The sequence below is a fragment of the Carettochelys insculpta genome, chromosome 4 (genome assembly GCF_033958435.1).
Source record: "Carettochelys insculpta isolate YL-2023 chromosome 4, ASM3395843v1, whole genome shotgun sequence".
In the NCBI taxonomy this organism is placed as follows: domain Eukaryota; kingdom Metazoa; phylum Chordata; order Testudines; family Carettochelyidae; genus Carettochelys; species Carettochelys insculpta.
The window spans coordinates 44620835-44637924 of NC_134140.1; the positions used below are offsets into that span (position 1 = coordinate 44620835).

The 17090-nt window shown below is 42.8% G+C and overlaps 1 protein-coding gene across 16 annotated transcripts in view; it reads right to left on the reverse strand.

Moving 5' to 3' along the window:
- Positions 1-8696, reverse strand: part of APBB2 (amyloid beta precursor protein binding family B member 2) — a 300231-nt gene extending 291535 nt beyond the window's left edge. For 5 of the 16 annotated variants that reach the window (XM_074992657.1, XM_074992658.1, XM_074992666.1 and 2 more), the window contains exon 1: positions 8549-8696. The gene's annotated coding sequence lies outside the window, so the exon portion shown is untranslated. Of the gene's footprint in view, positions 1-801; positions 1009-8548 lie in introns of all 16 variants that reach the window. The other 11 variants (XM_074992665.1, XM_074992664.1, XM_074992668.1 and 8 more) reach the window with 5 other exon arrangements.
- Positions 8697-17090: the final 8394 nt, after the last annotated feature.

The window sequence follows — 17090 nt, forward strand, 5'->3', positions numbered from 1 at the left end:
TGAGAACGCTTGTCTGACAGAATATAACAAAACCCAGAGATTTTAACATGAGAAAGAAACTTCTGCAGTGAAGGGAAGGAAAAGGGATGCCAACAAGAAGGAAGAAATACATTCATTCATAGATTATTGAGATGTTGTGTCCCCGAGAAAGGGTGGGGATGGCTCCCCTTTGAACTCCACCTTAACCACTAGGGATGTAAAATATTGAACAGTTAAACAGAAGGTATTAATCTTTCCATTAATATAGCCCAGTTAACATTTTAACAAAATTAAGTTTTACAATATCATTAAATTATTTTACCAACATGCACACTTAAAATGCTACAACACCCCTGGGGGGACGGGGGGGCATCAGAGCTTGCACTGCTCTTGCAGTGTGGAGCACCAGGATCAGCACATGCCTGGCAGAGAGGACACCACTTGGGGCAATCCAGCAATCTCCCTGGCTCCGCTTCTCTTGCAGGTGGCTGCAGTGGTGGGTCTGCCAGAACACTTGGATCTGCACTGGCACCACTGTTCTCCTGGCAACGACCCGACAAACTAGCTGCAGCGCCTAGTAACTAGGAAAGCAAAGGGTGGGAACAAAGGAAGGCACACAGAGCCCAGCTACGTACACACAAACAATTCACTGCACTCTGCACCAAGACTGCACCTCCCAACTTCCTGAATGCGCTCCTTCTTCCTCCCAGGCTATATGAGTACCTCTACCCCTTCTGCTAGCTGAATTTGTTAGCAATTAAATGGCCACTAGCCAACATAATTTTAATAGTTTTAACGGGTACATTTTTAAACAATACTTACATCCTTATTAGCCACCATCCTGCATCCCCTTCCGTTCACCATATCTTTTAGGATCCCAACTCTTAAGAAGCAATAACAGGAGTTTCCCCACTTATTTTTATAGGTTGTGGGTGTGGGAGCATGAGCACCTGGTGGCCAGGCCTCACTCGCAAGGCAGAATGACCATACACTCCATCCTGGAACGCTACCATATAACGGCGGGGTGGCCTGAAACCAGACCAGGAGAAAGAAATCAGAAAGTTGACAAGTAGTTGGAGAGTCCCAAAGAAAAACATCCTGACAAGTAGATAGTAAGTCCCCAAAGAGAACATCTGGGACAAGTAGCTGGAAGCCCCCCAGAGAGAACATCCTGGTTGTGTGATATCAGAGGGTCCCGGGGGGAGGTTCGGAAATTTACCAAGGACAGAGGAAATCTTGTAACATGTTCTGACAGGCCGGGAGGATAGAAAGTCCAAATTGGGTAACCAACACTTTAATTGGCCAGGTATTGAACCCCCAAGTAAGAAACAGTATAAAAGGTGATTTAGCAGGGACAAGGGGGTGGGCTCCTGGACACCAGGCGGAGGCTAGCAACTTCCAGTCCAGACAGCAGACCCCGGCCTGATCACCCAGACGTCACCACCACGAAAGGTCCCAACCAAGCCTTATCTCTGACTTGAAGGGCTGCTGTAACGTAGTTGTTGGTAAGATGTGGGAGCATTGGATGTTATTGGTAAGTCGCATGTAACTGTATACAGCTATATGTAACTTAGTGCTTAGCCGATGCTAAATAAATAAATATATTTAACACAAGTGTTAAGTAGTTGTAGTTACGAACAGATGAATCAGTCATTATTGGTAAATACCACTAGCTGGACTAGCTGGGGCTGTATAGAGAATTATTGGGACTTAAAACAGCCACAGGGCATTGTGGTGTTCACAATCAGAGTGTTATTGTTCCTGGTACTCATAATACCATGGAAACCCAGGTTTTAAAGTAGATACACTGTATCTCATATTGCTGCTATACTACATAAGGCTGCCATAGAGGTGGGGTGGTCGGTCCTGGGCCATCCACCCCCCCCCCGCTGTATCAACCCCCACGCACACCCACGGGACCCCAAATAGGTTGGCACATCGTCAGTGGGCAAGCCATCAAAGTTTTCTATTAGGAAGAATAAATAATTTAGTTGTATGTATTTGTACTACCAAATGGCAAAAAAAAAGTGAGAGAGCGCTTTTGAAGGAGAAGAAATGAAACCCAATAGCAGTTTTATTGCTTATTACATTTTGGGGCAACTCAGAAGGTGGGGGCTACACACATTTTCAAACGACCCAAAATATCGTACTTAAATCACAGCCTGCCTCTCTCTTTTACCTATCTTCCTTTTCCTGACATGTAATTCTATTATCACTGGTCACATAGCACATTTCTGGCATGACATGCTTTGTGGACAGGAAGAAACCCATTTTTGAACATGTTGGTTGTGCTGTTTCAACACTCATTTATAAAAGGACCGAGAAGTCTATACAGTAAACCTTCGAGATCGTGCTACCAAGTTGCGCATGTCTCAGGTTAACTGCTTCTTTCAAGGGCGGGAGCTGAGAGTCAGGCTGCCATCCCTGACAGAAGTGGGAAAACCGTTCCTGTCAGGGGCGGCAGCCTGACTCTTGTCACCCCGAAATGAGCAGTTTCCCGGTCCCGCAATGGCATGGAGCTGGGAACCAGGTGGCAGCCTGGCTCCCGGATTCCCTCCGCTTACAGAGCCAGTAAACTGAGCAGAGCGGCAGCCCTGGTTAGTTTCCTGGCTCCAAAGAGTGAAGGGGAGCCAGGAGTCAGGCTGCCTCTGGTTCCCGGCTCCCCTCCACTGGCTAAATCCAGGAAACTGACCCTGGCTCTGCAAGGGAAGAGGAGCTGGGAGTCAGGCTACTGCCTGGTTTCCAGCTACCTCCTGCTTGCAGAACCCATGAAACTGTCCAGCCATGAGCTACTCAGTTTCCCAAGTCCTGCAAGCAGCAGGGAAACAGGAACCAGGCCTCCCCTGGTTCCTGGCTCCTGCAAGCCCAGGGGAGCCAGGAACCAGGTGACAGCCTGGTTCCCATCTCCCCTCCACTTGCACAGATATTCAAGTTATGCAGGGGTTGCAGGAATGCAACCCCTGCAAAACTCGTGGGTTTACTGTATGCATCCTTTGACAACACTGGCAGTGGTCTCTTGCCTGAGGATTTTACAATCTGAATTACTATATTTTATATGAGGGAAGGGCATAATAAATGCTAAGGAATAAGCACTAAAGTCTGATGCACATGTTATTTTTCTGGTGGTGTGTTTTGTTAATTGTTCTTCCTTCCAGCAATTGTAAGACTGAACACAGAAACTAAAAAGTAACTCTTCACTACTTAGTCACTTGGTTTTTGTCACATCCCATTCCCAAGGGTTCATATCTCTCTTTATCCTCCTGCAGACCCACACCCTCAGATGCACAAGGCATTCACCACTTCTACCATTTTGGCCTTGTCCTGGTCTGGGTGTTAGGTTGTTATGTTGTGTAGTGTACATTTTGCCTATTTAGATTGCAAACTCCTTGCAGTAAAATGTCTGACCCGAAGAGTTTGGTCCATTAAAAGTGCCATAGATAGATTAGACCTTACCTTCCTACTCTTTTCTTCAAAAAAATAAGTCACCTAAGATACTTTTGAGGCAATTCAAATATAAAAGGTTTAATATTTTTATTAATATCCACCCTTACTGAAATCAGACATGTTTCAGTTATACATAGGCTTTATTTTCTCTCCCCCAGCTCTGTCCCCATGGACCTGGTGACATATATGTGCAATGATTACAATGGACTTTGGATCAGGTTCTTTTTACATATGCCATCAGATCTCCTTAATACTCCTTAGTGAGGTAATGAATGATAATTAAAATGTGTTGCATTCACTTAGTCATTTACACAAGTTTGTTAAATTTAAATTGGGATTTAAACACAATGTAATGAAAAGTAATCAGGTAAGCATTTAATTTCCAGTGAAAGTGCACACTTCCAATTTCTCTCTCGCTCTCCACTCATACACCTTTTTTCTGTGTACTTTCTACATCTTGCACAACTGACAAGTCATCGGTAGTTTCTCAACTGCCACCCAATACAGTATCTTTCTAAGAAGAATTATTTCATAAAAAATAATTACCACCACCACAGAATCCAACAAATGTTGTCTAGTATCAAATCACCTGCCATATTTATCAAATCACTTTTTAAGGTTTGTTTATATGAAATTATGTATTAATACATAGGATGGTCCATCGTCGAGTTATGAACTAAGCAATTGGCTATTAAGGACTCTACAGTATCTCCCTCTGCTACCATTTAAGAAATTATAATTGAGCGGTTTCAGATAAAGGATTAGTTTGATAGTTAATTCCTGACAACATTAGTGACACCAAAGTATAATAAAGTCCGCTGACTACATGGGGAATGTTCTTGTCGCTGAATGTTACAAAAAAACAGCATGCCTCTACAAATAAACATTATCAAAATATGTCATAACTTCATGTGTTAGTCTGTTCTGCTGTTAAGAACAAATTAAAACAATTTTTGAATTAACAAATTCCCTGTAAGCTAGTGTGGATGCTCTGGAGAGATTCAAATGCACCCCATCTGATCAGCACAGGTATGTTTTATTTCTACTGGTAGTGCACATTCATGCATGCCTCAGTGCACATAAAAATGTGTTCTGCACATGGATAGAAAAAATCCACACAAGGATGGAAAAGATTAGAGAAAATATTGCTTATGACATTTGACAGTGGATACATAAGGGTCCCAAAAGGTTTGCTTGGAGAAAATTTACCACATAAGGTCTAGTTCATAGCATATCCAAATAAAATAACTGTCCACATTGAGCAGCCTCTGTTTTAAGATGCCAAAGAATTTTTTAATCACTATAAATGAGCAAACCTCTATGCTGCAATACATACATTCATAAATAATTTCCCCAGAATAAACTATAACCTACACAGTTTATCTACTCAATTCTAAGGCATCTATAAACACATCAAACCTAGAGCTCAGATTACTAATTTAATGGGTAGAACATGTCCCCTTAATCACCCTAAATCATGGATAGACTGCATATAAAAATAGTAATTCTCAGTAATCTTTTACATGCAGATGAGAAGTTAGTTTTCACAGTAGTTTACAGAAATATGTTTTCAGACAATCTTGGCAAATAGTGATAAAAACCTGCAAACGGATGTGTTTTGCCAATTATCCATTAAAAGGATGTGTTAAAACTTAGAACGACGCAATGTCAGATCTCATCGATTAAACAGGGTTTGGCCTTTTAAAATTTGGAAAGGAGGGCTCCAGGGGAACCCACTTTGCTGCCAGTAAGGGAGATGGTGATTCAGAATCAACACTGTTTCCCACTGAAGTCTAGAATCTGCAGCCTCATCTGCGCAGGTAGACTGCTGCGATGTTGGGACCCTCATAGTGGCCGGCATCATATGTTCAATTGCAGATCAGTGCCTAAGACAGTATTGAGCCAGCATCCCAGGATCTTTCAGAAGACATGGAAAACTAAATTCTCTTTCTCAGAGACTCCACAGCACTTTTTGCAATGTCTTGGTCAAATTTCTCTGTAAATGCATCCCTAAAAGTCTTCATATGGTTTTAATTAATTACCCTCCCTAAAACCTAGTATGTACTGGTGCCACTCCAAAATGTTTACTACATTCTAACCAAAGAGAGCTCCATTTCACTGATATATTGCTCATAACAAATCTTGAGAGCATTTTAAGTCCTTTCAGGACAAAACAAGCTACTATAAAAAAGATAAATTATTAAAACACTGTACCCTACACTCTAGATAACATCTCATCTTTTCCAAGTCATTGGCACTGATATAAAGTCCACGAGCAAAAACTCAGTAAGTGGATTCTTTTTAAAAAATTTCATGATTTTACTGTTATCTTTGCCATCTTTTAGTACCATTGTCATTGTCACCACCATCTGCACCATTGTTGCTAATGGTCATTCACCCTTCCATTACAGATTCCTCTTTTCAGGGATTTATAATGAACTAGAATTTATAAGAATCTGTAGCCAAAAGACAAATTGGAAACAAGTTTTTAAATGTGTCCCTATTTATATTTTTAAGTCAGTTCAACAAGTTACAAGAGCAAATAAGGATATTTAGCTCTCCAAGTCACCTCTTTGAGTACACAATTTTGATTTTAGAAAGAAGTTTCCACACAATCGTTATGGCTCAATTCCTCAGTAATTTACGGGGAAAAAATTCCAACTAACAAAATTCCTTTGGAAGTGGCTACTTCTCAAATCTATTTCTCAAAATAATTTTACTGAAGCAAATATAACTACATATTTGTGAAATTAGTCCAATGCTGATGCATTAGACATGTGCAATCTAATGTGGTATCTCTGAGCAATTTATTGTGTTATTAAAACCATATTACCAGAGAAGGACAACAGTATGTTTCAAATGGAGATGAAAGCCAGATTTTTTTTTACTTAGAATTCTGCTGTGGTTACATGTAGGTATTGTATGGTTTATTTGCATTATATATTCTAGAGTGAGTCAAATATTGCTATTGTACCTTAGCAGTGTGCAACTTAACTTCGTCTCCAAGATGAGGCAAAACTAATGAGTCAGTCAGTTTATTACCATATACAGATAAAACGCCATAATTTATCTTTATCTTAACCTGGCTTTTGCTGAAACCCTGATTTCATTCTCATCGCAAGTACAGAACTTCCTTCTTTACAAGCTTCCTTAATTCCTATTCTCTAAAATTCATACACAGCAGTAAACTACTCTTAAATCCTATTTCATACTCTCTATGAAGGCAGATTTCCCAATGACTTCAATTACAGCAGAATCAATTGCTGAAAAGTGGGATCTTTGGCCACATCTCCTGCTTGCTTTCAAAGGCTTTGCATAGCTAGTCAGCCACAAATAGGAGAAAAATAACCCAGGTCTCCCAGCTTCAATTTCCACATCTTGTCCACTGGGAATACTACCATGTTATTTTGATCTAATCTTGGTTGTCTCCCTAATTGGGAATGCCACATTTGCTTGAGCTGCTTTAATGATTGAGAAGAATTCTCAACTCACATTAAAACTGTTATTCTTCCCAAATACTCTGTACTTTATTTATCACAGTTTCAACTGTCAAAAAATAAATCTCATCCTTCATATGATGGATAGAAACTACTTGGATTTTTGTAAAATTGTGAGTTTTTTATGTAAGAAAATTAATGACGTGATTTTGTCACAATGATGTGAAATGTTCACTACCATAACCTCTTATGTGTTCAAAGATGCTACATTCTTGTTTTTAGAAAGACTGCCTCAGTCAGAAAATAGTTTTTAGTTCAAGTTCATCAGCATGAGCGACACCAAGATGATGACAATATCAGATACAGAATTAATCAATAACACATGGTGACATAGATCTAAAGGACATACAGTGCCAGCAGCAGCTAAAAGTAACATATCCATATCTGGGTTTTAGAATCCTATGGCATTTGCAGAACTCAGGGTGAATTATTAATGTTTACTTTGTGTGTGGCTATTCATGATGATCCATGAAGCGAGTAACTGTTTTGCCTCCATATGTACAAGACTTTTAATGCTATTTAATGTTATTCTTTGTATTAGAAAAAATGCAAAACTTGTGATCCCTAACTCACTTCTAAACAAGTTCAACCCACTGTCAAAGCCATTGTGTCTGTTTTGGGCTTTTCCACGCATGTCCCTTATGCAATTTTTACTTTTTCATAAAAATCTCTCAAAGACTGTTATGCTTTGAAAAATATAAATGGCTAAAAAGATCTAATAGAGACAATGACAAAAAAAATACCATGCATTTCAGTGGTGCTGGTACAGACCACACATGCTGGGTAAATAAAACAGTATCATTTTTACAAAGGCCAAGATTTTGAAATTATTTAAAACTTGGGTAACAAATAAAAGGAAAAGGCAAATTCCAAAATACCCCAGTGTGCTTCCAGGGAGTCACATTCTTCTATATTCACTCTTCACATGACTTCTACATTGTACACGTTCTGCACCATCTCTCTGTCCTCACATGCACCATTGTATACCACTCCTCTTCCCGTGGGCCTCCACAAGGATAAAACTGAAGCGGTGATCCCGGGCTCCAGGGCCATGTCTGCTGGAAATCCCTTTCACCTCCTTCTCCCCGCATTTGATGCTTACAGCGCCTTACCTCCTAATATCCTCCTTGCTTTTTAAGCCTCCCACTTTCCCTTACCCTCGCCTTGCCACAGCATCATCCTCCCCGCTCGAGGACAGCTCGGCTTTGCCCGGCTGCGCGCACAGAGGCGCAGGGGCTGCGGCTCCTTCCCAGCCCACCCCTGGCCCTACCACCCCCCGCGGACGGCCAGAAGAGGCAGCCCGGCTGTGGGGCCAGTGGAACCCAATGAGGCAGAGCCGGTGGTCTATCCCCCATCACCACCGACACCTTCTCCGGCCCTGTGCTCGTCCTGCGTGCGAAGCCGCTGCAGGGACAGCGGCGGCGAGCCAAGCACGTCCACCGAGCACCGGGGGGCTGCAGCTGCAGCTGCAGCAGCTGCGGCCGGCAGCGAGCGGAGCCTGCGCTCTCCCGCGGGCGCAGCCCCGGAGGATGCCTTGCTCTTCCTCGGCGCGCCCCACAGAGGCGCAGCGGGGCCAGAAGAAGAGCTGGAGAACACCTGGCTGCTGCGCCCGGCCTCGGCAAACTCACCGCTGCGCTTCCAGCCGCTCGGGCTGCGCCCTCCTCTCCCGCTGCCTCGCCTCGCCCACACCACAGGCGTCCAAAAATCAGCTGCGGGATGTAACCAGCCTTCCGGAAACGCTTCCCCAGCCTGCTGCGTATAGCCCAGGAAACAATTCCGGCCTCTGGCTGCGGCTGCGGCTCCGGCTCCTCCTCTCCCTCCTCCCTCTCCAGCGCCCGGCGCAGAAAGAGCCGCAGGGCCCGGAGCGTCGGCAATATGGTTGACGGGAGGCCTCTGCCTAGGAAGGAAGGCAGGCGACGCCCTGTGTTCGCTGCTAGTTTTGCAGCTAGATTCTGCACTGCCGCATCCTGGGAAGACCAGGCTAGGGGGCCTGGCTACAGAGATGAAAGGGAAACAGTAAGAACGTGTTTGTTACCAGCGATATCTTCAGTTTCTGCAAGGATGAGCTGAGTCTACCAGTCAAAGGTACCTACCAAGCTTGCATTGGAACACCAGAAATAATAAAAGAAGATTGCAAATCTGTGTGGGTGTGTTCCTCCTTCTCCCAAGAATCCCCCAGCCCCTTATAGTTTCTGCATTCCTGACTCTTTTGTTTCACTATAAAATCCTTCATTGCCCATTTTCATTGTACAGTACGTTTCCATAAATGTACACTAAAGGTCACTCGTTTTTTTTGTGGGGCGATTCTTTAACTGTGCTAATCCACGCTAAAACTATTCCAGACAAAATTAATTGGGACACCAAACAGTAATACAAATAAGGGCCACACAACCCTACTTTAAAATGCATTATAGACACTTGGAAAATGAGAAAAAAAACGAATTACATACAAATTCTCTCATGCAATGATTACTAAGGTTAGTAAAATTGACAACGAAATTTTAAAATATGTTGGAGGAACATATCACCATGAGTGCCAGTCTATCACAAAATCTGTTATATATATTGCACACACCATTTGTTTTATAATTCTGATTACATTTTCATTTGTCTAGCCAAAGATGAAGAGTGGTGTTTCTAGTTCCTGTTGATTTTCAGAACATTTAGGAGCAGCCACTAAGTCTTGTTGATTAAAAGATCGTGCACCATCTTGATGACTGGAGGGCAGATGCCAACTACACTGTGGTAATCTCTGCCAGTTTCTGTCAGCATCAGCTCGGCCTTACTAGGGTTGAATTGACCGAGATGCCCTTCTACTAGGAGTTTACTTACATCAAGGACAAAGTCACATGAATGTCACCTGTATATTGCAAATAGATGACCTCAGACCATCCTGTTATTTTCTTTAGTAGTAACTCATTTATTGAATAGAATGGGAAACTTGGAATAAACTTGGGGATCTCTTCAGGTGGAGAAATAACTCTCCACCCTTACAGATCTAACCAAAAGGCATAAGAAAAGCCATTAGTGCAGCTGATTGTTCTATTTTACCATCTCTCACAAGAAAACATGTAGCACTTTAAAGACTAAAAAAATGATTTATTTGGTGATGAGCTTTCATGGGACAGACCCACTTCTTCAGATCAATTTCATTTCCAATACAGACTGACTTATATAAGTACAGAGGACCAAAAAGAAAAAAATTGAAATAAAAACTGTCAACAGATTAACACAGCTACCTCTCTGCTACTATTTCCCACTTGATAGTAGACTTGTTTTGAAGGTTGCTAGGAGGTGCAGAAGATGAATGAAAAATTGTTTCTTGTTCATTATTATGAGACAATCCTTCAATGTAATTCACATCATTTTATCTTACGAGTTTGTAAATAAAGAAAAATCAGAGTTCAACCAGTACTTTGTAACATTGTTGATCTATTGTTGAAGTTAGGAACTACCTGAACTACTGCATTCCTCAAAGGGACCATGACCCTGTGTGACGCTGTGCCCCCAAATTTTTATGGAGATATGTTTTTGAATATGAATATGCATAATAAATATGCTTTATCCAAAGTGGAGCAAGTAACCTATTATTCAAGAGCTTGTGAGCCCCTGAATGTGCATATGTAATTTCTGTCTACGTATCTTTCTTACAAAAAGCAGTCCTGTAGCATTTGAAAAACTAACAAAATACTTTATTAGGTGATTTATTAGGCTTTCGTGGGACAGACCCATTCTTCAGATCTGGAAGCTGTTAGTGCTATTTAGGAAACTTAATGGCACAGTGCTCCAGGCAATGATCTGTAAATGGTCATACTTTTCTGGTAAGCCTAAGCTATGGTTGGTCTGTGGCCTGGGAGCAGTGGTATGTGTACCCTGCAGGGCAGGGCCTGCTGCACATGGACCCCTCTCTGTCTTGGGGATGGGACTCACCATTGTGGGTCCCCCTGGCACTGCCCCCAGGAAATGGGCTAGTGAGCAAGGGGTGGAGTCCAGGCACACAGGGGTCCCTGCACAAGTGGTGTGTGAGCTGGGTGTGGCCTGGCCCTCCTCAGGCTCCCTCACATAAGCTGTGTCTCACAGCGCTGTCCATGGGAGCTGGTGCTGACTGTCAGCTGCCCGTATGCCCGTGTACTGGGGGTGCACCCCTCGGTGGTGTGTGCAGGGTTGTGCCATTACCCAGGTGGCTGGCTCACTCCCAGACATGGCAGGGTGTGTGCTCTCCCTAACCCCAGTTTGTGCAACATGCCTGGCACTTACCGGAGGGTCCCTCAGCAATGTTGAGGGACACCCAGCTGGAGGTCACCTGGCTGGAGGTCCTGGTATGATTGGCAATGACTAGGCCCCATCTGAGGACCTGCTGTCTGATGGGGCATCTGGCTCCAGCCCTGGATGTCTGGGGTGGGTCATGGGTTCTGGCTGCCCCTGGGCCATCTGCCACCTCTGATGCCGGCAGGGTCTCCTGGGCTGCTGTGTCGATGGGGCTCTGGCGGAGAATGGGCCTGTGAGGAGGCCATGCAGCGCCCTGTAGTAAGGGGCAGGTGGCTGGCCCTGCCCCCAAGTACCTGACAGTGTCCCTCTTAGGGACCTGTGGAGGGGCCCTGGGGGTCACGTGGTGGCTGGTCCACAGCCATGGTACATACAGTCTCTTTGGGGGAAGGTGTGAGCACATGCAGTGCTGGGCTCATGTGCTCTCTGCCAGCATGTTCTCAGCTTCCTGCCATGGGGTTTCCTGGACTTCCTGCACCTTTAAAGCAGCCGGACACAGGGAGCATAGAGCTCTGCTCACACTGGCCAGGGCATCTCCACACGCAGCTGGCCGGCACCATGTAGGACCACTCTTTCGAAAGAGGTACCCATGGAGCTTCTATACACACCTTCTTTTGAAAGAGTCTTTCAAAATAAGGTGCTCTTCCTGGTCTGGGAGCAGAAGAGGACCTCTGAAAGAATGACCACAGCCTTTGTAAATGAATTCAAAAGAGCGCATTTTGTGTGCAGACGCTCCACGTGTTCTTTCAGAAAACGGCCTGCTTTTCTAAAAAAAACTTCTTAGGGTAGACATGGCCCCAGACAGATGCAAGGAGAATTGAACAAAGGATTCATGCCCTGGAGAAATTCTATTTAAGGAATGCTTAGCAAACAATGATTGTCTTCGGCTGGCTTCACATACTGTCACCCATCACAAGAGGACACATGATGAAACCTGGAAACATCTGGGAGCGAATGAGGGAGAGCAACAGCTAGGCCCAGGTCAAATAAAGATAAACTCTGGCCTGTGGGACTTGACTCAAAATAAGGAATGAGATGAGCAATTATAATTTGTAACAAATTCTCTTAGGCCGTGGCCACACTAGCCCCTCCTTTCAGAAGGGAATATGCTAATGAGTCTACCCATGAATATGCAGTGCCTCATTAGCATAATGATGGATGCACAGACTTTGAGACTGCAAATTTTGAAATACGTGCAGTCCGTGTAGCCGGGGACCTTTCAAAACAGCCCCCTCATTTCAAAAGCCCCTTCCTCCCAAAACCAGACGGGAAGAAGGGGTTTCAAAGTCGGCGGGGGGTGTCATTTTGAAAGGCCCTGGGCCACAAATGCGGTGTGCATTTAGGAACTGGCAGTTTCGAAGCCCACACGGCTATCACCATGCTAATGAGGTGCTGCACACTCATGCCAGCACCTCATTAGCATATTCTGAAGTGCCACAATACCATAGTCCTTCTGAAAGGAGGGGCTAGTGTGGCCATGGCCTTAGTGTATCATGCTTGACTGGTATGTTTTGTTTTTTAACTTTGATCTGTCTTTGAACTTACTTTGATCTGTCTGCCACCACTTGCAACCACTTAAATCCTACTTTTTATACTTAAGAAAATAGCTCTTTTTGTTATCAAACCCAGTGTACATAATTGTCCACTGGGGTGGGGAGGGAACAACAGATGTACATATCTCTAGTTCCTTGATAAAGAGAGTGAAATCAATTACCTTTTTCTGTGTAAAACCTTTGTACGGAGTAAGATGGATTCATTTCAAGTTTTGGTCCCTTGGTGCAGGGAGAGGAGGGTGGTTGTACTCCTGGGTGCTGTCAGATTTCTGTAACTGAGCCTTCCCAGAGCTGAGCTGTTGTCAGTGTCGTGTAGCCATGCCAAGCTGTAAGCATTCGAAAGCGGCACTTTCGAAGCACCACAGCCAGAAGTGTCCTAATGCTAATGAGGCGCTGAATGTTCAATTCAGCACCTCATTAGTAATCTTCGAAATGGTCATTTGTATGGCCATTTCAAAGTTTTGGCCAAGTGTGGCCACAGCCTTAGTGGATTTAATAAAACCTGTTTTTAAATATAAAATAATAACAATGTTTTTTCTGAAAGACAGAATAGTAGACACAGCCCTAATCTTCTATTTATCTTCTATATAGAGAGAGGGTGCACCTGTCTGTCAGTGCTACATTTGTTCAAGAACTCCTCTTAAACTGTAAGAGCTATGACCACAAAATTTGATATCCAGCTTCCTCTTAGAATCATAGACTCATAGGTCTGGAAGGGACATCAAGAGGCCATCAAGTCCAGCCCCCTAAGGCTGGGTTTGGTTGTGCCTGGAAGGTGGGAAGTTCATGAAATCCCAGGATTTGCCAGAACCTGGAAACGGAGGGGCACCAATAGGAGAGACAACATACATCAGACTCACCACTGGGGGCAGCGAACCCCAGAGAACAGCAATTCTGCAGAGTGACCAATGGGGAGCAGCCACAGCAGGAACAAACAGTGACCACATAGAGACACAGCTCTTCACCCTGCCTCTCTCCAGATAGGTAACTGCCCCCCCCCACATGCTACAGAGGGAGCCCAGCTGCTCCCCCTACAACTCCTCTCCCCAGTTGCTGGAATCAGGAAACCAGCCCTGCCCCTCTCTCCCACAAGCTGAGGCCATAGCCCAGCCCTGACCCCTTTTGTAATTCCTTTAAAAAATGTGTTAACATTTCATTTTTAATTTAAATAGTATGTTTGCTATTTTACAATTGAGATAAAAGTACAGTGTTTTATTATAAATAATATCATTTATGCCCACATAAACAAATTACCATAAATGCTTCCCTAAAGTTTTAGTCATGCCCACATAAACAAATTACCAAAAAACGTGTGCTTCCCTGAGGTTAAATTTGCCTAGTGGAAACTGTTTGGTTTTTTCTAGTATTGTTCTTCTATAAGACTAGATTATAATTACCAGTACTTTTATAGCACATATGATACTTGTATTGATTATAAAATAAATTATTGATGTCAATACTACAACCATTCAATGCTGCAAAGGCTTTATTTTGTGGAGTAGATTGATTTGAAATGAATGCTAAAAGAGTGGTGCTGCAGATCTACTTGAAATTTGACCCGCCCATTTCACAAAATACTAGACCTTACAAAGCAATCAGAAAAATACAATGGACGATAATGCTATGGCTCTGGTGTCAGTCTGCTACTGTGTAATTTGATGTGTCTTTGCATATCAATCACTGGATCACCGAAGTTTTGAGCCAATCTGAAAATATAATGCACAGAATTGATGGAATCTGTAATAAAATGTAAATAGCCTGTTATCTTCACAGACATGCCAATCTACAGTACTGCTTTAAAATGAACAAAGAACAATAATAACTTGACAGCAATAAAGCAGGTAACATTCCTAAGTCCTACAAAATCTATGACTGAATTGTTTTCTAAGATTTTTGTACTATTATTTAAAATAAACAATGGTGAAATCAAAAGAAAAAGAAAGGTCTAGATGTCTAGATTGCCGGCTTCTGTCAGGAGCCCGGTGGTCTCCTAACAGAAGTTTGCCACTCTGGGAGCCTTCCACCAACATCCCAGTCATCCTTGTTCTATGAGGAGGAAGGGATATGTCAGCAGAGGGGATTTTCCCAACACTTGACCCCACAAATGACCCCAACATAAATGGGCCAAATGTTGGGAAACCGTCTCCCTACAGAACTGTTGGCAGGAAATATGCAAATGCGTTGCACAATTTGCATACCTTTTGCTGACAGATCTCTTCAATCTAGACAAAGCCGATGATGCAGTGTTCAAACTTAAGCTTGTTGAATATGCAGAAGCAAATATTAAATATGCTGCTGCTCATGAATTCTGCACCAATAAGAAGCAGGTAAAACAATGGCAAAAAAATATAAACAACACTAAGAAGCATGCCATGAAATGAGAAAAAAGGTCCAATGAGGTGTGCTTTATTCCCTAGGCTAGAGCTTGTCAAATGTTAACAAAATGGGTACATTGTTACAAGAACTAGAATTTGTCTGCATGACCTGAAAATGTCAAAAAACAACAAATACAAGGCAGTAAAGCCATCCATGTTTGTTGCATCAGCAGGTCAGTGTACTTGCTTCCTGAACCACCATGGTATCCATCTTCATCAGCAAACAAAGATAGCACAAAAGGTTCCAAGATACCTGGAAGAAATAATTAAATCTTTCCAAAGGTTTGTTATAAAACATCAAAAGGAATATGTATTCGAACTATCATGAATAGGAAATGTGGATGTAACACCAATGAGCTTTGATCTGCCCAACAATAGAACAGTAACTGGCACTGGTGAAAAAAAAAACAGTTTTAATTAAAACCACTGGCCCATGAAAAAATCCATTTTATGGTCGTTTTATTATGTTTGGCTAATGGACCCAAGCTCCCTCCTGTTACTCTTTTTAAAAGAAAAATCTTGCCTAAAACATGAAATTTTCTGAGAATGTCATTGTACGTGCACATGAAAAAAGATGGATGGATGGATGAAATTGGGACTATTGAATGGCTGGAAAGAGCATGAAATAAGAGACCAGGAGCACTTCTCAAGAAACCTGCTATGCTCCTTTAGAATGAGTTCAGAGCACACAACCCAGAGGAGGTGAAACGTGAACAAAAAATTAAAACTACTTTGGCTGAAATATGTGGAGGCTTAACTTCCATTCTACAGCCACTTGATTCTGCCTGAACAAACCCTTTAAAGACAGGCGATGCAAAATGTTGTCTGACTGGGTGTGCTCGGGGATGGTGAAGATGAGAAAAGGAAGGAATCTTGTGAAGCCTGAAATCAATCTGGTTGCCAAGTGGGTCAAGAATGTGTGGGAGTTAATTCCCTGGAAATTATACTCTTGAAGGGTCAGAAGACAACGGATAACACTAGGGAGGCTGATAGACAACACTGCTGACATCTACAATGACAATGCAGAAAGAGCTAAGACTGATGCTGACTTTAATGAACTGTTTGGTGAATTGCAGACTGATCCAGACATAGAAGGATTTTAAGACTTATAAAATAGGTACATTACAATGATATGAGACTTTAAAATCAGTGAATAAACATGTTAGTCTTTAAGGAGCTACAGGACTGCTTGGTTTTTTTGTGAAGCTACAGACTAACATGGCCACTCCTCTGCAAATATTATAGATGAGACATGAGGCATAGAGACAGGAAGTGACTTGTCAAAGGTCACACATGAAGTCTACAGCAAAGCAAAGAATTGAACCCAGCCCTAAACTGTTTTTGGACTAGCCTTCCAGTTAGGACATTAATAAGATTTAGGCATAAACATGGAGCAACACAATCTTCACTCCTCTCCCCTATCTCCTTTTTTATTTTTTGCCAAAAAGAGTTTTAGTTGAAAAATTTTGCCTAGCTCTATATTTGAGACAGACTGGAGTGGAGTGGCTGCTACCGAATAGCTCCATATTAAGCCATCATGGTAGAGGGAAGTGGTGGTAACCTTCTTGGTAATAAGAGGGGCTTATATGACTGTCTGCTTATGTCTTGAGGTACATTTAAGTGTTCCCGAGGGCTTCAGGACACCCATCCATTAGGAGGGCAACCCTGCATCCCTGCTCACTCACCTCATCTGTAGACTCCAACTTTCTATGCTCCCTCATAGTATTACATCAGGAATGTTGCAAACTCTGTTTCCCCCATGACATATTGCTCCTCTTGAAGAAATTTTAGTAGGAAACATCATATAGCCAATCATTTGAGCCTGATCCAGTTCTCCATGAATTCCGTAAGAGTCTTACACAAAATACATAAATCACATTGCATGGAGCTGTGATGTATTCCTGATGCATTGTGCAGAAGTGGGTTTGAGTACAGGTAATTACATTTACTTTGCTCATTTGCACAGTACTATGTTT